At 42.2% G+C, this 22,904-nt stretch overlaps 1 protein-coding gene across 3 annotated transcripts in view; it reads right to left on the bottom strand.

The window, feature by feature from the left end:
• Positions 1-22,904, bottom strand: part of rnf152 (ring finger protein 152) — a 58,734-nt gene that overhangs the window by 33,904 nt on the left and 1,926 nt on the right. For 2 of the 3 annotated variants that reach the window (XM_032504560.1, XM_032504557.1), the window contains exon 1: positions 17,500-18,079. The exons of the other annotated variant lie outside the window; for it this stretch is intronic. The gene's annotated coding sequence lies outside the window, so the exon portion shown is untranslated. Of the gene's footprint in view, positions 1-17,499; positions 18,080-22,904 lie in introns of those variants that run through there. 3 annotated transcript variants of the gene reach the window in all.

Raw genomic sequence — 22,904 nt, 5'->3', positions numbered from 1 at the left:
GGGGGGATGTTATAGCGGTACCTTACTAAACTTTGACATCTACCTGTCTGTGATCCACTCAACATTGTCTGATCTTAGCTATTAGTCAAAGTAATTCAAATTTTCTGCCTTTTTAACTAAAAACGTATGTATAATTTGATATAAATGAGGTTTGTTAACCACGAATTCCAAGAGTAAGTGTAAAACCTATTATTAAGCTAGCTCAGGTTTCAAAAAAAGCGCCAAAAGCTGGAAAAAGTGACAAATAAATCAGAAAAAAGAGATAAAAACATCGGAAAAGCACAACAACAACAAAAAAACATGTTAATTTTCAGTTTTTACCTGGAAGGACAAGGTCATGGTTTACGGGAAGACAACACTAGGGTTAAAAACACTCCTAAGGAATGTGCATTTCCTGGGTGAAGGGCTTCAAATTCTCCGCTGTCTGGCTTCCTGTCCCGTATGGTAACGCCCGCCCACCCATCCTGACCCCCTCCCTTCCATGTGTTGTGTATCTGGCTTTTATTCTAATGTTTGATGAATAAAATGTGGATGTTTCTTGCACCGTCAGACCTCTTTTCCCCGATGTCACTGTGTTCCCAGTCAGAACAATTACCTTAATGAATCCAAAAATGATTGCCAGGACTACGGAGATGAGATCCAAAGTGCACTGAGCCAAAAATGATTCTTTAATTGGCTTGTTAACACGCTTACAGCCCACTGATGTTATACTCCTTGAAACCTATGCCCTCCAATTTGTGGGCAAGATAGTTTTCTTCTCTTTTTTCTTTAAACTATGATGTCTCCACATGGATTTTAACCATTCAGACGGCATTAGAAACATCCACCTCCTCTCATTCGGCTGCAATCTGCAAACTGAAGATACGTCTTCACTCATTTCTGCAACGCATCATGAACGGGTCCATAGGATATTGTACAAAAACACCAAAAAGTATGATATCCGACAAAATTAGTAAACCGCCGGCTGGTCATGTGACGCCAGCTGGCTAGGAGCTTCTTTACACCGAGCAGCAGTTGCTAGTCGTTTAAGCCGAGCTTTGTGACGCCGGCTCCAGATCTCCGTTGTATCAGCGGTAGTTGGTGGTTCAGTTACCTGAAAAGAGGTGACTTTGAGTCAGGTACAAAGCCCCGCGAGTTGCAGGTTGTTTCAGCTGGCATCAGTGTTAAATTTAGTCCACAAAATACAAGCGTTTCGCCGCGACGGAAGTTAAGATCAGTCACAAAATGACTGGTTAAGATTAAGAAAAAGATCGTGGTTTGGATTGAAACCCTCCTAAGGAGGATGCATTTCCTGGGTGAAGGGCTTTAGTTTTCCCCGGGAAGCGAACGCCGCTCTCTGACTTGACGAGGCGTTTGGTCAAGAATATCTTAACATCTGATTCTCTTCATCTCGCCCGGCCCTATCTAAAAGTCCAACCAATTTAAATTCATCCTGTAGTGCATAAACCTTTTTGTAGCGCTAAATGTAAAATGCAGGAGCACAGTGAAGTCAATAGGATTCATGCTCTGGGAATTATGAATGGCAACTTTGAATCTGACCGTAGTTGTTGAGAGGTTTAACGCAGTAGCAAAGCGTTGGCCTGGCAGGCCTGTAGCATGGTTAAAAATCAGCTCAACTCCCCCGCTGCTCATCTGCCTCTGAGCCTCACGCCGTCTCTCTTATCTGCTCTCCTTTCCTCGATCACTCATCTTTCTTCTCTCCTTGATCCCTCCCTCCCTCATTTGGAGCTTATTGCCAAGGTTCCATCAAAGCCCGACCCTTTAGGGGCCGTGTCCTTGTGTATCAGAGAGAGAGAGAGAGAGAGAGAGAGAGAGAGAGAGAGAGAGAGAGAGAGAGAGAAAAGGAGGAGGAAAAAGAAAACAATCTCAATCCCAGCGTATTGTGACTCCTCTCCCCTGCAGACACAACACAACATGCAGTCTTTTCCCCTGAATGTCCCCGAACCAACTCCACAGCAGGTTCAAAAGGGGAGGACACCGGGAAAAAACAACAACTTTTTAACAAAGACCTTCCCTCTTGGGATAACAACCTACGCCCATATTAACAGCCCCCCTCCCGGGGGCCAGCTGCACGATATGAGAGAAATATCCAATTGCAATTATTTTTGAACAATATTGCGATTGTAATATGATTCGCGACATGGGAGGGAATGATCATTTTGGTAGCATTATTCTAATTTTTATTGAAAAATATCAACAACAACAAAAAAATGATTATAGTGTGATTTAGGGGTAGAACAATCATCGGGCTGTTTTTTGGCAGTTGGCAGATGATCTGTGTCGGCGTTTTATTTCCTGAATTAAAAATTGCTTTTATTGTCATTATGAACAAGTGCAGTAGCTGTGCAACGAGACTGAAGCACCTTTACAGTGTCAACACAAATGTAAAAATATAAGATGTAAGTAGTGCAGAAAAAGAAGAAAAAAAGGAGAGGGGGGAACATGGTGCACAGTTCCTGAGAGCAACTATATACTGTAAATATATAAAATAGTACGAAAGATAAAAGGGTTTGTATACACGTTACGCAAATAATATAGTTATTGGTGTATCAAAAGTCCTGAGTATTAAATATTGCACATTGTCCCTCTGCTTCTGTTTCACTCACCACTGAGTCTGACTCAATGTCCACAATACTTCATCCAGAATGGTTTGACACATATTGCCCCCCTACGATTTGAATATTGCACTAGTCCATATTGCGATTTTTGATAAAATGCGATTAATTGTGCAGCCCTAGCCCCGCAGCCTGCCGCATCCTGAAAAGAATGAAAAACATAAAAATACTTTGGCTCAACCTAGCCACCACTGCAAGCCAATATTTGAATTAGGTTAAATAGAGTAGATGCCCGTGGCTGGGAATGTGTGGACAGAAGCAGAGAGATATCTGCTCACCTGGTCTGGCAAAAACAGGCCAGAGGATGGAAACAAATAAATAATAATATTAATATTAATGATACTAACAGTGGATTTATCTCTCATAGCCGCTGTAGAATCATTAAGTCACCATATGCTGCCTTTCCCATGATGAGGTCATGAAGAGGGGTTGTAACGTTTGTGGTCTGTCCCCGTGATAAATAATGAAAGCATGTGCGAGCGGGCGGAGGCAGACAGCCCCAGATGTTGGAATGAAAGAAAAGTGGGTCAGGCGCCTGGCGGATGCTAACCGCGCGCCGACGACACGGAACAAACGGGCAAAGCCGCAGTCAGAGAACGGTTATGATATCTAATGCTTTAATTAACTGTACACTCGAGTTCAAAAGCTTTAAATCAGCGGTTATATTGATGATTATCTTCAGTAATAACTATTTGAAGATCGATTGAGATCAAAACACCAAAAGTAATAACCTCCATTTAGTTGATGCCCCCACAGTGTTGAATTAAAAGGGATTTTTTTTTTTTTAAACCACTTTTGTTAATTGAGCTTTTATTTACTCAAGCATAATATGCATTTTGTTTATCAAATTGTCAGAAATAACAGGAAAATGCAGTGATTTCTGTCCAATAAGGTAACCGCCTCATTGCCTTTACTGTTAGCAGACCAATCAGGCTCACTGCTGTGTGTAGATCCCCCCCCCCCCCCCCCCCCCCCCCCGGCCCATTCTGATTCAGGAAAAACTCTATGGAGCTTTACTAAAGCAACATGTTGCCTGTTAATTCCAGTTTGTTATAGGCTGCATTATTGTGCACTTGAAGTTTCCAGGTTCTTTTACAGACTGCTCATGTCTTCTCTTCAGAGGGATCTCTTTGTCTTTCAGCTGTCAGCTCCTCCATGTACAAACCAAACAACATCTATTTATAAAGAGCACTTTCTAAAGCATAAAAGCATTAAAGAGCATTCAGACAAATAGACTAGTGCTGAATTCATGTTTATATGTATAGAGTCAAATCATAACATAACAGAGTTATCTCAGGACACTTTCCAGATGTATAGAGATTAGGTTTAGACCACAACAATTGCCCCCCCAAGAGCAAGCATCTGGTGCATCAGTGGCGAGGAAAAACTTCCTTTAAACAGAAAGAACCTGACTATGTGGGCGGCCATCTGCCGGTTAGCATATAGGGATACTGATACAGATGTAGATATATAGAAATATGATTCATAATAACTAGAGCACTTGGTATGATGAAAAGTGGCACGAAGAGACATCTCACTGGACACAACAATCAAGCTTTGTGCTTTAAGCAAGCATTTCATAAATTAGAAATGTTCAACATATCACCCAGTAACAGAGAGTCAGACAGTGTTGTTGGGGGGAGGGGCGGGGGGCGGGGGGTGTCAGACTCAGTAGCGAGGGAAACCGAAGCAGAGGGACAGACGCAGAGCAAAGTAGCACACTTTTCAATGAACTTCATCGGTTAACAGGCGGATAACACGCTGATACAGATAATCTGCAAAGTGCCAAAAAGAACGGCCGATAATCGGTCTATCATTAATATGAACTCCCCTTTTGATCGTATCTGCTCTTAAAAGAGACACTTCCTGGACATAGCGGAGTCTAAACACAACAGACAAAAAAAATTAAAGAATTAAAAGAAGCAGCAACCGGAAAGTCCATAAATTCCAGCAATGAAGGATTATGGTCTATCAGCCAGGTCCACATCACGGTGCAGTGATTTGTTTCAACACCCCTAGTTGTAAGTGAAAAAGTGGTCACATGACAGGCGCCACCGCCCGCCCCCCCCCCCCTCCTCTGGTGAGCAGTGTGTAAATTCAGGGTGTATTCAGTGAGTGTGTAGGATGCATGGATGTATTATATCAACTGGATATCAGATCCCAAAAACTCAAAGCATATTCAGCGTACTGTACGTTAAAACAGTTTCTAAACCTCCGGGTATACTGCCGTGTTATGCTGAATATGCACAGTAGTGTTTCTCCCGCCGGCCCACAGGCTTCACATTGTGATGACGTCACAGGTTTTTAAAATGGCTTTTCTCGACTCGAGGCGCACTCTTCAAACGAAAAAAAAGTCCAGGGATTCAAAAGTTCACAATAGAGAGAGTCCCAATCCACCTTGTTTGACGTGTGATGTTAACAGTTTGTATCGATGACGGTCTATGGGGAAAATGCCTTAGGGCCCATGGGGATTTTTCCCCATGAGAAGGAGAAAAGATTGGCTGCAAGGTGAGCGTCGTACGGGGGGGGGGGGTTTCAATGTAGTCATTCGCACCGTTTTGGAGGTCAGGTGCAGAGTTGTGTCACTGTAAATGACTCCGGGGTCTCCCTCCCCCCTCAATACTCGTTCACTGTGCTGTGCTAAGAGGGTTATGTTCCTGGACCTTCACGCAAGCTCATCCATCTATAATACCACCCATCACACCTCCATATCTACCCCCCACTCCCCTCTCCAGGTCCAGCACCCATTGGCATGATCAAAAGTCACAACACACACACACACACAACACACACACACACACAACCACACACACAACACACACACCACACACACACCCACACACCACACCCCCACCCCCACACCAACACCACACACCACACACACACACACACACACACAACACAACACACACACACAACAACACACACACACACACACACACACACACCACACACACACACACACACACCACACACACACACACACACACACCACACACACACACACACACACACCTACACACTCCCGGCGTTTATGAGGGTCGTAATGACCATAAACACTCCAGCTCGTCAATCACATCTGGGTCATTTGAACGAATCACGCAGCACGCCCTCGACAAATTAAAAGCTCCTGGTGTCCGGGTAATACCAACAACCATCAATGCAAAGTTAAAGCGTTCTGCGGTCATAAAACCCAATTACACATGAGGTTTGATGGAAAACAACATTCATCAACGTCTCTAAAAAGGCTGAGACGTCATGTCTTTGGCTGCTGATTAGTACTCCAACCATAACGCCTCCGACATGCTAACTGTCTAAGATTTGTCTTGCACACTCAACGTCTTCTTCTTTTCTTTTTTTACTACACTGTACCATTTCTAAATACACCAGTAAATGGCCTGTGTGGATATGCCAGTGTTTCCCTGAATGAGCAAATTCCTTTACAGCTAAGGCCAAGTGTTCCTCCCTCGATTTAAAAAGAAAACATCTCATCCACACAAGCAAGGTTTAAAAAAAAAAAAAAAAAATGCAAAAACACGCTATCAAGGGCTGTCAACCAAACCAACAGGTGGCGATATAACCCTATAAGCCATGTTGAAGTTCCCGTATGGGGGTCAGCCCTGGTCTCATCCGTCTCGTCCAAAACCGGCGGCGTTGGCGGCGAGTTCGGTGTCGTGGGAGTGTAGTCATGAGCGCTGACTTGCAGAGTATTGCATTCTAAAACATCTGTTCCACAATATAATGGGAGAACTGGGTGCATGTATCTGTACATATGTTACAAGCCCTGTTGTTAGCACAGTTATTAGCAGCAATATCTTAGCTACGTCCGCAACTGCAGAGCTTCGTCTCATGTAAACAAAAAGGCGATCTGATGTCTAACAAAGGAGACAACAGTGCGCACTCCAACATCACAACGGCCTAACCACAGTGGTGGGAGAAAAAAAGAAAACCGATACAGCATAGTAGCGTTTGGATGCAGTCGGCTCGTAAAAGTAAACGGTAATCAAAGTCATACAAAAAGTTATTTGAAAATTAAATTGTGAATAGGGAATTGAATCAAGATTGCGATTTCATAACGATTAATCGAGCCTACTCAGAAGGTGTTTTTCCAGGTTTGTTCAAGGTTTTTTTTTCCCATATGCTTTTTTATTTTCATTCATTCTTAGAAAAAACAAATCACTGAATTCATTCAAATCCATTTGAGAAAATTAAGGTCAGAATCAGATTATATTTAGTAGGGCTGCACAATACATAGTTTTTTGTTTTTAAATCGCCATTGCGATATCAACCGGCACGCCGCGAGAGGCTGGGACATCCTGCGAAAGACACTCAGAATACAACAAGCAACTGGTTGTATTTTAGCAGAATACTGAAAGCAGTAGGAATGCAGGACTGAGTACACGTTAACATCTGTTTATTGATCGCAGGTAATATTGTTCGAGATATTTAACAATGTGATTGCATATTTCCCTCATGCAGCCCCAATATGCTGTGTTATAAATTACCGTAAATCACTGTTCTAAGTGGACCCATCTGCAGGTTGAATCCAAGGCGCTACAGTGTGTTTCAAACCCTGACAACGAAAGCAAAGCTCATCCCGCTCCTCTCCTGACACGAGCCCTCGGAATCCCTAAAGGAGAAGTCAGTGTCACTGAGGTTGATGGATTTTTGGGTGTGTTGGACTAACATAAAAAACACTATAAAAAGAGCACTGAGGTGTGATGGCAGGTCCGTCCTCAGGGCGATGTGTGACCCAATGACGCATGTCTGACTCCAGACTGCAGGGGACTCAGAGGAGCAGAGACCTCCATCCTGAAGGCTGGAACATGCCTCATGCACACCTGTCTGCACAAAAGCATCTGTTGAGGCACTTATTTATGGATGGATCTTAGGGCTTCAATGGAGAGAGCTATATTATCTGGGTATAGATGAAGTCAGTGGGACCGTTTCCTCGTGCAGCTGTGTTTTTAAAGTAGCATAGCACACAATGATGTAATCACCAGTAGCGTGCCACACGCAGCTGGTTCATCCACAGACTCTACTCTTTTCAAGAGGCCTGCAGCAAGGTCTTTTGCGTTATTGTGCACTTGTGCAATGGTGCTGGAGCCTTTACTCAATATCTTCTCTCGAGATTACACATCCAAGTATTTGTATGGAGCTCTACAGTGTGGTTACCAAAGTAAAAAAAATACCATTAGCCATAAGGTCTAAACAGTCCAAGGATGTGTTCTTTTTAGTTGCAGTTTCAGTTGCAGCTCCCCATTGTTCCCCTGTATAAGCCACAAGTCAATTTTTGGCAATTTCTAAACAAAACAAGAAACTGGTTGATTAGGTATCCACAAATTAACATTACAATTACTTAAGGGTCCAAGCCTGAGGGTGCGTGGACCGCAGTAGCAGCAAAGCGCTACGCGGTTCACACAGCAGGGCTGTGGAACCCTATTGTTTTTCTAAAGATTCTTCTTCATAAATTATTCTTCTCCACATAAAACTGCCGCTGCAGCCTAAACCGTACATGGTGGCGGGGTGCCATTTTCATTTTCCAAAACTCTGCAAAGACCTCAGACGCAAAAATTCCACTTCCACCACTAGGTGGCGCTATAGCAGAAATAAACATGTTTGGCCCTATCGCTACACCTGTGCTTTAGCTGCCAAACGGCTTTTCTGTCTAAAACCCAACACCACGACTAACACGTACCAGAATAAGACTTTACAGGTGTATCACAAAGCAAACTACAGTTGCTGTTATCATGGAGGTCCTTTCTCAAAATCAACTGCCTACATCCAATATGGCTACTTGACGGTACGTTACAGATTCTCTAAATTAACTCTCTAAAGACTCCTAATTGGACCTGAGAATGACGGCCGGTTAAGCTGCCCACATGGCTGTAAGAGGGGACTAATTTCAACAGATATGGCACTTTGAAACATGGATTAATGTTCATGAAGTTACATGTATGATGTGTAGACTGCATTATCCACACATATAATCCGTCAGTGGGATGCACGCTGCGAAACCACCTCTGCAGAGCAACTTGCAACTTTTTCATCTTCTCATTGACTTAATGGATTGTGAAACGCAAGGTAAATAAATGATTTTCCTTTGACAACAGAGGATGCATTAGCCTTCACCATTCATCACCGTTTGCAATCCATCCTGCGAACGGAAATAGCGGCATCTATCATCGGAGGAGACACCCACAAAACAAGGGGAACACCGGGGAGACGGTGATTGATTCAAACTGGAGCTTTCTCACTAATCCTGTGCGGGAGAAGGAAAAAGCAGGAGCCAGATGCCACAGGTTCATCAACAAAAAATTTAAAAACATTAAAATACTGCCACTAAAGATAGATGGACGAGTCAGCGGGTGTATCAATACGCCTGTTTGTATGCACGCAAGCCTCATTTTAGATAAAGCGGTGAACAAATGGCGTGTCGAAGAAACAATGCAGTCTCCGGCTCACAAGCCAGCTGCAGACCTTCAAAATATCAGGAAACAAAAAGCAGTAAGTGCATTAAATAACACTTTGAGAGCGTCTCAGTTTGTGGTATAACCTTGAAGGTCCAACACCGCCAGTTACTTCTATCATCTTGCCTCAATTGCCACTTTAAACCTCATCCGCTTCGGGTTTTTTTTTTTTTTTAATGGCAAATTAAATTTACCCAAGCAATGCGGCTCTGTATTTCAGCCTGCCCATTCACGCTCGCCTCCTGCTGAGGAGGAACCCCCGCTGGCAGATATGGAGCCCGTACCTCATTACAGAAGGTCACCCCGTCAATTGTCAGGAAGCTCTCAAAAAGAGGTTGAAATTGATTCATCACTGACAACTCTCCCTCAGAGGGGATCATTCGGCAAAACATTATGAATACAAATGCACAAAGAGATGAGAAGGAGAGGTGAAGGCCACAGTGGAGACCCGAACACTCTTGAGCAAAAAATATACAGTACATCAATATAATAGTATATCGTGGTAATGAGAATTGGGATTGCAGACTACATTTGTTAATTTGTTTGGATGCCGAATACTCTAACTGGAAGTCATCTCTTTCAGCAGTCAAAGTCATTTTGAAAGGATTTGTAATTTCTTATATTGTTGACACAACTGTGTGTTTGCTACTCCGGCAAATGAAAGACCTGACAGAATCTTTCAGCGGTCATGCTCATTGATTTCGAACAGTGAACTCGATGGTGGAACACACCCAGGGATGTTAAAATGGAAAGCTATTTCCATACAAACAATACAGCAAAAATCTCTCAACGGCTGACAACATCTTATCGCCCATCCCTAAATGCACATTGATAACTACACAATTATTTATCAAACTATTTTGTGTGTTAATATCTCCTTTAAGTTTCATATCTTAAGTTTTTATTTATCAGAACTTTAATATAATGTGAGGTTTCTCCGTTCTGTTGTGACAACAAAACAAATTATTATTTTAGTGAGAACTCATAAATAACTAATGTTAGAGAAATCGGTTTTGTAACGTGTACCTGGATTTTTATATAATTTTTATTTAATATTGAAAATCTGATATGCTGATATATCTCAGCATATCAGATTTTCAATATTCGTATCGGCCTTAAGAATCCTTTATCGGTCGGGCTCCAATTTTAACTTTTTGCGTTTTCGTTTCGTTGTGCGAAGGCGGGAAGAAAAAAAAAAAGTATATTATTATTTCAATAAAGTAACATTAAACTTGACTCCTTCTGTTGCAAATTATGCTCATAGACGTTGAGAGAAAATAAAAGGCATATGTGTTTGCTTCCAAATGATGAAAGAGCATCAGTGAGACATTTTCAAAATATCATCAGATCTTGAGGTATTTGCACCAAAAAAGTAGCAACATTAAAAGTTCAATGTAAAATGGCGCCTGTGACGACACTCATACAGTAAAAAAAAAAAAAAAAAAGATGATCAGACATCATCAACAAGCTGTATTTGGTTCATCTTGAAGTCTAGACTTCTCATAAATGGTTGCCCTCGGAGACCACAGTATCCTCTGTTGATGCTGAACGTTAAATAGGTGCAGTAAATTGCAGTGTGGGATGGAGCCAACAGTCTCCGCTGGCACGGCGCTCTGCTGACTGAGATCATTTTAGTTTCCCTCCCCCACCCCCAGGTAGCACAGTCTGAATGAAACAAGCTTCTCAGTGTTTTCTGTCACTTCCTGTTTTCGGTTTGCCGGGTGCTTGCTAGACCTGGCCACTTCCTCCTCTGAACCTCCTATCTTCACACAGAAATCAACTCGTGCTGCAGATACGCGATTGTGAAACTAAAACCTTTAGATTAGCACAGCAGGAAGTGCACGTTATGTGATCAAAGTCCCTTTCACACATGTACTGCAACCATGAATCTATCTAGATATTACCCAGAGAAGTGTCCCTGTTACAAAGTCTATGTAATGTCCCATTGAGCCTGTGTGTGAATGGTAACGTGGTCGCGGTGTAATGTGCATCATGTCCTGCCTCCTGCAGTCTCTACCCAGGCGCCATCGCGTCTCATCCAAACAGAGTATTTACAGGAAGTGAGAACGCTTCTGACACGGACAACCTCCTGGTGTGTGCTACAGGGGCGGCTTTGGACAATTTCTGGACCCCATTCGTCGGAAATTGTTCCAAGTTTATATGAGAAAACGGCTGCAAAATAAAAATCTGATTGCTACATTTCCTTCTGTCTTGCATCAGAAAACTGAATAAAAACTATACATTTGGTGCAAACACACATCATTCCAACAGCTTTCCAAAAACATTGTCACGTACTAAACAAAAAACACCCTGAACATGTCAAAGCTACATCCCAGAGCTCACCTGCTACAACCATAAGAACGAAAACTCAGGGCAGGGAGGGAAAAAAAACTAAACCAACATGCTAAAATTCCTGACACAAATTACCCAACATCCCGTAAAGGCCGCTTTCTCCCAACAGATGGAAACCAATTAGCCACCTGACTCCCAGGAAACACTTGGGCAGCCGTGTGAAGCCAAGATGCAAATGAAGCAGAGGGAAAGGTGGAAGCGGCCTGCCAAGTGTCTTGGGAGAGGAGAAATTAATGGAGGAGACAGCGGAGGTGCACTTTTCGAAAATGGAAAGTAGAATAAAGTGGGAAATGACTTATGAAAGGGTTGCGCAGAGCTGGACTGAAGGTCTCCGGAGAGGTTACAGAAGCAACCGGCCGGGGGGGGGCAGAAATATCTGTTGATGGAGGACGTCGACTAATCCTGCAGGCGGTGAATCCTCCATCAGCCGACATCAACACCAGCTCGACGTATTCGAGCTGAGGCTAACGTGAAATCATTGATCTACAGTAGTTAAGGACCATCTTGTGATATTCTTTTTAATTGATGCATGGATTAGATCAGCAGCTGCAAGCACTGCAGAAAATCACAGCTATCAATCCATTTTTAAGGGTAAAGCCAGTTAACCCAGCTGTGCTCCAGCCTGCTTTTTTCTTCAGGTCAAATGTATGTTTCCCTGGGTTACATAAATCACCCACCTACAGCCCTGATGCCATAGTCCTTGAAATGTTCACCCTCACATTTGTGGACGGATATATATTCTTGACTTCAATTTCAGACATTTATTTTTACCATTCAAACGGCATTTTAAAACATTCATAACCCTTTGTTTCTTTTGCAATTTCACTGAAGACAGCCGTTACCAAACTCTTACAACGAGGACCCTGGGAACATAGGAATAGGAATGACCCCCTCGTAATTCAAGCCCCATAGGGAGCAAGCTATGGACGCGTGGCTTGTTCTAACTTTGCTAGTCTCCCATTGCGGGATAGGAGAAAAACCATGCTCTGGTTTATTGGCGTGTCTTTAAACCAATCACAATTGCCGGTGCCTGAATAGCTCTCCGATAAGGCGATAATGAAATTCTAAGTGTATCTCTCTCTCTCTCTCTCTCTCTCTCTCTCGAAATAATCTCATAAACAACACTAAGCGTACTTATTGCCGGACAGAGCCACGGTGCCGCTGCTAAATGGTTTTGGGAAGGAACTAGTTTTGGTGGGGCATGTGTACGGTCAAAAGTTGTTTTCGCCAATCTGTGCTTTTACCTTAACACAGCCTGTTTGTACTTACCTCGCCATGCTTTTACGTGCACAATGCAAAACAAAGACGCCTGGAGCGGGCGCAAACGCATCAGCGTCTGGCCATCAGTCTTGTTCAACATAAGACTTTTTGCATTTGTGCAGAATTTATTTTTCATTAGAATCAGGAATCATTCCTAAGCTTATAAAGAAAAACTAATTTCTATGTGAGGCAAAATCACTCAGCCTTACATGACACCATTCCAACTTATCTGAAAGCACGACGATCACCAACATTGTTTTTGCAGCAACAAGATGTCAAGTATGATCCAAAACCCGCAAGGAACTAAAGAAACAAGGTGCCCATTTCAATTTGTTGCGAAATAAAGCTGGAACCTCTTGGATGCCAAACTGCAAGCATCACATTTGAAATATATCACACCCCTCCAAAGTGAGAGTAAGAGAGAGAGAAAAGGCTGGAATAAGATGCCAGGAGAAGTTAAACTCTTAAGGACAAATTCAAAAGGTGTGAACGTGTCTAAAGCTCCGTGCCTCAGCAAACTCAAAGCAGTGTTTACCTTCATTCCCTCAGACTGCTCGCGCAAGGTAGCAGGCATCTGCTAGATAGAGTAAATATTGGTTAAGTGTAGGTGATAAAAGGTGACATGTTCCCCCAGATATTTAGTCGCACTGGCTGCAGCAGCTGAATCCTGTTAGTTTTTTCCAAGAGACTGCACGAAAATAAAAACAGGTATACTAATGTTCTTTGAAAATATGTGCTATTCAGTTTTAAATCGTATTAATTTTGCTACAGCTGGGCAAAAGAAAAGTCACTCCAACAACACCATAGTAGATGAACAGGTTGATTAAACGAACAAAGAGAGTGGACAAATATATATTGTAATTTAACACATTTTAAAAGGAAAACTCTATCCATTCATTCTCTATCCATCTTAAATCTGTTATTTCTAATGATATAGGCTTTATAACCCAAAAGTCTATGGCCGTTTGGACATTAAACCCATATGCGGTTGTTGAGCATCCCGTTCCAGCCTCCACTCTTGTGGTTGCAAGCTTTCCTCCAGCTGTTGAACCAGGCTGGAGGGACTGGCTCCCCTTCAGCCACAAGAGCCTTCCTGGGGTTCAACACTGATGCTGAAGATCCAGTTTGACTCACAGTCGGCGTTCCACTTCCTCCCAACAGGTGTTAGATCATGGTGTCCACGTTCTTCCACAACAAACCTGGGAAAACCACTTCTCTATGGAGCTGGCTTTGTGTACAGATGCGTTGTCATGTTGAAAAAGGAAAGGGGCAAACCCAAACTGTTGGAAGCACACTATCGTCAAAACAATCAGTGTATGCTGTAGGATTAAGACTTCTCTTCATGGGAAAACAGCCTTTGGCCTGAAGTACATACTGTCCACAAAGGTCAAGCCATATAGAGTCTCTTATCTCATCCGTGCTGAGGAGCCTTTTTAAGAAGTGTTCAAAACGGCCTTAAGATCGGGAGAGTCAACAAAATCTAACATCCTAACCTTCAAAAAGATTGGATTTCTTGCAGGGCTGTCTTACTTTCTACATGCAATCATGATATCCTGACCACACCAGTATATTCCCCACATTCAAATAAAAGGTGCTCCATAGTTTTACATAAGTCCAGTTCCTTATCTTGTTCCAACAACTTGAGCACTTTAAACTAACTGATGCATTTGATTGACTGAGGTAACGGTTTTCTTTGCCGCTCCGGACGTTTGCTCGTTCTCACGTTGTTCTGCATTATTATTTGAAACAAAAGAGCACAGTGTTTTAGTGAAATGCCTCAGCAGCTTTTGAATCACTGTGCGCGCTAATCTAAGAGAGCTTTAACAGAACACTTGAGAAGGACGCCATTTGGAAAACGTGAGACCGAGAATTAAGATCGATAGCAGACGTAACAGGTTTTCTGGGTGAAATCCAGCTTGGTCTTTGTGTTTCTAATCTCAAACTGTATAAACACACTAAAAGGGCCGGTCAGATCCATCATGTTTGACTGAAAGAGTGCGATTAGATTTGTTTGGACTGCCTGTCTCCTTCGCCGCCATGTTCTCTAACCTGGCAGGTTGACAGGTTAACACAACCCCGTCCAACGAACAAGCAACCTATGAATTCATGTGACTTGTTCAGAGGATGGAATCAGCCGGTATAAATCAGCAAAAAAAAAAAAGCACAAATGCAGGAATGTACACTAGATCCCAACCGATAAATCAGCGGGCCGATATCGGCTGATATTGGTCTTTCCCGATTATCGTTATCAGCATTTATAATGGATGATAAAAAAATCATAGTATAACATAGTCTGTCCACCAGAGGGCACTCTGCAACGTCCCTGTTGGTAACACTGATTTTCTTTTTTGTTAATGTGTTTTAGATGAAATTATAATAATCATTCTCTGACTAATGGTTTCAATCTTCAACTTCCGTGTGTGTGTGGGGGGGGGGGGGGGGGCGGCCATATTAGCGATCTAGATTTCTTCTTCTAGAAAAGTCGGGGGACTTATGAGACACAGATTACAGAAAACAATAGTCAATGCATCACATGCTGTGAAATCCTGAATTTTAGTATAGGTTTAGCTACAAAAAAAAAAAAAAAAGAAAGATTCTACATTTCCCATAATGCAACTGACCAGCCTCTCATTAGGCCCTCCATGTCTTGCAATCCATTTTTTATTGAAAATTTTCCAAGTTGAAGTCTGGATGATACAGACGGGGTATTGCTCCACATGACAAGTCATTTGAACTTGATGCCCATTTTAAAATGAGTCCTGTCACAGTCTAGTCTTAATACCTCCATTCCTTCATCTTGTGTTTCTATGTTGAATCTCCCTAAATTAATTTGTGTTAAAAGTAAAAATATCTCACAACAAACTGGTAGTGAGGAGGCGATCTAGCAAGAGGAAATACATTGAGCGAGAGTAGAAATAACTGGGGAGCAAATATGGGATCAGTAGCTAGTTGGTGCATTTAGGTTAATCCGGCCATCATCACAATCTTCAAATTCCTTGTGAAGACCAAACAATACACAAACCCACACCCACACACCCACACCCACCCACCCCCACACACACACACACGGTATTCAGTGGTTGTCAATATAAGTTGCTTACAAACAGCTGTAAGCACATGTAGGCTCCAATGCACTCAAATATCCAGCTTATTATCTTCTGCATGTCGTCATCAGTGTAAAATACATGCACTCAAACATGCAGGAAATGCTTTTCAAAAGGCAAGAAGGAAACCGCTAACCAAGCAGCGGCGGTCTACTGTGTGCAGAAGAAGTAATCAAACTGACATAAACTCTCATTCTAACACAGTAATCCTGCAGGCAATTAAGTTAGCCGAGAATGAAGTGAGAGTTGACACATCCTAAATATTGGATGAAGTCCAGCAGCAAATCAGGCGATAGAAAAGCTGAGGGATTACAAGTTGTTTTCAAATCCATGGAGGAAGAAGAAGACTTGTGTACAAATGGAATGAGGAAAAGAAGAAGGCAGCATTTACAGACCAAACTTTAAATTTGGATAACTGAAACCTAGAGATGGTCCGATACCATTTTTTTGCTTCCCGATACTGATTCTGATACCTGAACTTGTGTATTGGCTGATACAGAGTACTGATCCGATACCTGTGTGTCATGTACTTTATTAGGTTTTAACAGCTGTATACTACTATCCCTGTATGGATGTGATAGGATTTCTTTCTTTGTTCTTTCTTTTTTATGCAGTAAGTTATAACCGAAAAAGAACTTAAACTACTTTAACGTAGATTTTCATTATTTTTTCTTTATTAAGTGGTATCGGATCGGTGCATAAACTCCAGTAATTCCCGATACCAGACACTACCGATACTGGTATCAGAACATCTCTACTGAACACTCTCCTCATCTGACCCTTTATTTTTTTGCATTTTACAAAACAACAAGCTCGTGGATGGCCTCCGGCATCAGCTGCATGAAACGCTTATCAGTTCCAAAATTCTGCATTTGAAAACCTTGAAAAGCAGAGAGAGAGAGAGAGAGAGAGAGAGAGAGAGAGAGAGAGTACAAGCTACTTAGAATTTCATTATCGCCTTTCACTTCCCACTCCAGGGGCTGGGTGACACTCTGGGTGACGGGAAAGATGTTTTTGATGAATAAAACTTAAAATGTTACACTACAAAACAGATTACACTGGAAGGTGTGTGTGTGTGCGTGTGTGTTTATGTATGTGTAGGGGAAGGGGGGGGACACTGATACCTGTCGATAAGAATGCAGTAGTATAAAAGGTCAATAAAAAACTTTACTCTGTTGGTTTTCAAACCAATCACTAAAACAATGGGGGGGCAATAACATCAGAGAACTAGAAATTCAGATACCAACACAAAGGACGTCTGGTAGTGAAACAACAAAGGGACATATTGAGGTAAGGCGTTAACAATGTCTCTGGGCCATTGCAAAGAATTTTGAAGCTTCAGTATTAATGTCAGAAAAAAATTGTAGGAAGAAAAACTATAAAATGTACCAAGTTCATAAAAAAAACAGCATGCAAAGCGATGTTTATCGCATTCTTATTCCACTAAATCAATGCTACAAACATCAATCAATGCTTCAATCATGCATGCTGTGTTACATGACTGACTGAACACAATGCACACGCAGAAGTGTGCAGACAAAGACCAAACTACAGGGATGCAGCTCCCACCTTTCACGGCCAAACAAAGCCAAATCCCCGCATCGGAAACAACTTTGTTGTGTTTCTTCAATGCTCCGTCAGCCAGACTCCATACAAGAAATCCTCATTTTAAAGACGCTGGGGGAATGTAGAGCTCACCTTTTTTTTTTTTTTAGTTCCTCTTTCGGATAATAGCAGCAGTCCTCCCCTGTCTGCCTGTGGGTGTCTGCTCTCCTCCGCTCCTCCGTGGGTTTAATCGGGGCAGCGGCGGCGGTTACGCGCTTCGCCGTGTTCAGTGGGCGGCGTGGACTCGCTGCTTTCTTCCTATGTTTCAAACCGAAGAGAAAACCCAGAAAAGCCCTCCCACTCCCTCCGCTCAGCCTCTCTCTGAAAGCGGATACGCCCTCTTACTGTAGGAGCTTAAACAAATGACCACACACACACACATCCTACAGGCTCCAGGTGACAAGCTGTGGAGGAAAAAACCGTGTCGCCGCCCGCTGGGGGTGCGAAGTGATATGAGTGTGGCCGCAGTGAGCAGCCCGAACCCGGCAGCCAGGAGTCCTGCTGCACCGCTGCGCTCCTCTCGCTTTGGGTGGCTCTCACTGCACTGCAAGAAATATCCACCAGGACATGGATTTGTAGTCTCTGACACAGTTTTAAAGTCTCGTCACAGAGGAGCACAGCCTGCCCTGCACATGTGAGGTCCAGGTGCCCTAATTCTCCCCCCCCCCTAGTTTCCCCAACCACTGTAGTTTCCCAAAATGTCACTATGATTACCCAAGTGCCTTACTGTCACCGCAGCTGACAATTTTTGGTTCCCAAAAGGTTCTGGGAACATTCGTTGCGGGAACGTTCCCTGGAGGTTATGGTTGGTTGTGTTTTGGATGATCGGAAAGTTTCCTTAACGTTCTGGGAACGTTAGTTTTTGGTTAAAAAAATGTTCCCCTAACATTGCAACCTTTAGAGAACATTCCCCTAACATTAAAACCTTTAGAGAACGTTCCCCTAACATTGCAACCTTTAGCTAATGTTCCCCTAACATTAAAACCTTTAGAGAACGTTCCCCTAACATTGCAACCTTTAGCTAATGTTCCCCTAACATTAAACCTTAGAGAACGTTCCCCTAACATTGCAACCTTTAGCTAATGTTCCCCTAACATTAAAACCTTTAGAGAACGTTCCCCTAACATTGCAACCTTTAGCTAATGTTCCCTAACATTAAACCTTTGAGAACGTTCCCCTAACATTGCACACCTTTAGCTAATTTTCCCCTAACATTAAACCTTTAGAGAACGTTCCCCTAACATTGCAACCTTGATCTAATTCTCCCCTAACATTAACCTTTAGAGAACGTTCCCCTAACATTGCAACCTTTAGCTAATGTTCCCCTGACATTAAAACCTTTAGAGAATGTTCCCCTAACATTGCAACCTTTAGCTAATGTTCCCCTAACATTAAAACCTTTAGAGAACGTTCCCCTAACATTGCAACCTTTAGCTAATGTTCCCCTGACATTAAAACCTTTAGAGAACGTTCCCCTAACATTGCAACCTTTAGCTAATGTTCCCCTGACATTAAAACCTTTAGAGAACATTCCCCTAACGTTATCCTAATATTGCAACTTTTAGCAAACGTTCCCCTAACGTTATCCTAACATTACAACCTTTAGCGAACGTTCCCCTAACGTTATCCTAACATTGCAAACTTTAGAGAACGTTCCCCTAACCTTTAAAAAACTTGTAAACTGTGAATTAGCATGAATTAATGAACAGGCAAACTTGATAGGATTTAAAACTTTAATATAAAATATGAAAAATTACAAAAAAAATGTGTATACAATAATCAGAATCAGTTTTATTGACAATATAGACACATATTAGTGTAAATGTAGTGTGCAAGATGCATATAGGAATGATAACTGACACACGGGTACCCATGTGTCACTTCTTTCTTGTTCCTCCAATGCCCTTGTAGTTGGTCCACGTGTCCTCCAGGATGTGCCTGTCCTGTCACCCAGTTCCCCTTTCCGGTTAGAGCCCCTATGGTGTAGGGGAGACTGGGTTGGTTGGTTGTCACACTGCTTATTACAGCTGCACTTGAGGCCACTGTGACGATGTATTTGACATTAAGCAGTTGGCCTGTCATCCCACACCTGCGACGGGGGTTTGTTGTCACAATGTTTCAGAGTGTCTTCGATGGTTAATTACTTCTTGGTACAATAAGTTGTGAAAATAACTGGGATACCTATTTCAAGGCAAGGCCTTGAGCTTTCATTTAATTTAGGAATTACTATTGAAAGATGTTTAAAATTATGAATAGAAAAAAGTGATACAAACTTTAACAATGACTGGATTGATGAATCCTCAAAAGAAAGAAACCTTTTTGGAAACTTAAACCTAACTCAGATTAGCAGAGCACCCACCCGTGTTGCCCCTCCGATACTGGTTTCTCATCCAAACAGATTCATTAAAGCAGGAATTATTTCTGATTGTTTCAGGGACCAAGGCAAGGCAGCTTTATTTGTATAGCACATGTCAGCAACAGGGAATTCAAAGTGCTTTGGTAAAAAACGACTAAAATACAAGAATAAAAGTTGCAGTGCAGTATAAGAAATGAAACATAAAAGAGTAGTTAAAAACAGTCAAAAATAATAATAAAAAAACAGACGAAATACAAGATTTCAGGGTGCTAGTATGGAGTATGGGACTTGTACATGATTTTAAAAACCCTAAACAGTTTTGGAATACAACATAAGATATAAGTAACTCTCACGTTGTCCTCGGGTCAAATTTGACCCGTTTTTACCACAAAAAATGGGTCTTCAAATTAAGCATTGAAAATGTCAATATTAGAAATATCAGATAACTTTGGAAAAATCATTATAAAAAAGCACCCACAACACTGAAAAAGTGTAAAAAATGTCAAAATAAAGCGATAATAGTGCTGAAAAAAAACATTTATTTTTTCAATGGAACACAACACAAGGGTTAAAACATCCAAGAAATCCCTCACCTACTAAACTCACAGTCAATGATATCACTTTACAGAACCCACTGCATGGTTCCCAGGTATCTTCAGCTGCAGTTCCCGAGCGCTCTACTGATTGCAACTTAAACAATTTCCGGCCCAATCATAGTTTCTCTTTCAAGCATATAACACCTGTGGAGGTACAAAATGCAATCAATGCTCTAAAAGTGAGCAAGGTCCTGGGTTGGATGGCCTTGAAGCCGTCCATCCATCCATCCATCCATCCATCCATCCATCCATCCATCCATCCATTAATGTGGCTCAGGAAAGGGAAGTTTAGGGTCCCCTGCTGGAGCTGCTGCCCCCGCGACCTGATACCAGATAAACGGATGACGATGGTATTCAAGCCAGATTTCTAAAATTATCATCTCATATCAATATGTAACCGTAAGTGGGATCTCTTTATTATGTATTTATCCACTTGTGAAATGCCTGCCATATGGAAATGCTCCCGTATCACTCCTCTTCACCAAGGCGGTGATGGTCTTGATCCCAATAAATACCGCCCAATTTTGATCATCTGTTCTATTGCAAAAGTTTTTGAAAAAAATGATATATCATCAACTGTCCCATTATCACACAACCACTGCAGCCTACAAATTATTTTAAACCCAGGTGGATTTCTGAGGACTTACTGGGGTAAGCTGTGTGGACTAACCAGACCCTCCTCTGCGGTGCTGTGGAGGAAGGTCTGGCAAAGCGAGACTTTTTTTGTCGCATGTCTTGGCCAGGACTCCCTGAGATAAGAGTTACTGTAACTCATTGGGATTTTTACTGGTTAAATAAAGGTTAAAAAACCTTTGTCAAACTGGGGGCGTGCCGACCGCCATCTACTGCTAACACACTGACTATGTGGACGAGTTCCTCACACAACCCCACTTCAAAATATCACAACTATCCCTTTAATAACATTTTACAGTTGATATTTTTTTCAGCGTGTGGCTGCTCAGACAGTGTTTTCTCTGCGATAAATCAGGACAGATTAGCCTCGTTTGGACATACATTTTAGTCTTGATGTGTATTAACCCTTCAAAACGTGAAGCACTCTGAATAAAATCTAATGTAAAAGGATGCTATTTAATTTAACAGACCAGACAAGATTAAAACATTGCTATAGTCCTCAAAGAGGAAGAAAAATACCAAAATGTAGTATCAATCAGTATCAATTCTCTATATTTCTACAGACACTGTTCCTCTGAGAGCATTACAGGAGTATTAGAAGGAGCTTCGGTGAGGGAGCTCTCAATTGCACTAAAAAAAAAAAAATCACCGTCATCAGACTGAACACTATAATTAAATATGGTAACCAGAGTATAATTAAATGTAGTGGCAATTACATTTCGCATGAAAACGACTGAGATGTATGCAGAGAGAGGCTCACATTTTTGGGGTTAAATTATTAAAGGGAACCCCTGAGGATGCATTTAACAAGATTTATTTAATTTATTTGTGTGTGTGTGTGTGTGTGTGTGTGTTTTACTGAAAGTTTCGCTCCAAAGTAAGCAATCTTTGATATATTTTTCTTTAATTATGGAGGATAATGAATTTAAATTTGTTATGCATCAAGGCTCTGAAATGGCAACCCACCCCTGGAGTCTGTAAATGCCTCATACTGCTCCAGGCTCCTGGGGAGTTTCAGGGAAATCTTAAACAAGATGGAGTTAATGGAAATAGATAGGCCTCTGAAATGCTAATGTTGACTTTTGGTGCCTAAATCGGGCTGCAGCCCCAGGGACACGCGGCGCTGCAGAGGCCCACTGCTTCAAACACAGCACTTTTCCGGAGGGGGGGGGTAATAAAAAGCTACCCTTTTTGCTTACACTCAGATAAATGCTGTACATTTTCTTCCTCTGTCATAAACAAATTGCTCTACAGAAACCAACATATTGTACTTTGGAGATCAATAGCACAGAACACACGTAAAGAAAAAAAAATTCACTTAATTCTGTCAGACAGCAGAGAAGCTTCTCTCTGCCTCAATTTCTCCGCCTTTGTTTCACAAAGAATTATATAAAGCGTGAGTTGTGCTCTTCGTCTCCATCCATATTCGCTGCGTCCGCCCACGTGTAGCCGTGCCTCTGGCAATTAATTAAAGGAACCCCATGCACCGCTCAGCCGGCTTGTCAGGCCTGCCAGTCATCAGCGCGGCGTGACAATGATCTGACCATCACCGGCTTAATTGGCATTCGGAGAACATTTCTCTACCCTCCTGACTGTAGGCTAAATAAACACACAGGCAGACAGGATGCAACCTTCACTCCTCGTTTCTCTTCATCAATAACCCTGCAACACCACATCTGACAGCCACGGGAGCATTTGTTAACCTCTGTGTTATGTTTTCAGCGCCTGTTGACTCACACAATTACAGATTCACAGGAGAGTAGCTGCCGAGAACAACTACAAAACTTCCACTGAAGGGACAGTTTAAAAGTTTAAAGGTCCCATGGCATGAAAATGTCACTTTATGACATTTTTTAACAGTGGCTAGAAATGGTGATAGGTGTAAACCCGAGCCCTGGTTATCCTGCTCTGCC

Source organism: Etheostoma spectabile, chromosome 22 (assembly GCF_008692095.1).
Source record: "Etheostoma spectabile isolate EspeVRDwgs_2016 chromosome 22, UIUC_Espe_1.0, whole genome shotgun sequence".
NCBI classification, from domain to species: Eukaryota; Metazoa; Chordata; class Actinopteri; order Perciformes; family Percidae; genus Etheostoma; species Etheostoma spectabile.
Note: the sequence above shows the minus strand (reverse complement) of the source record. Positions and strands in the feature narration are given on the sequence as shown.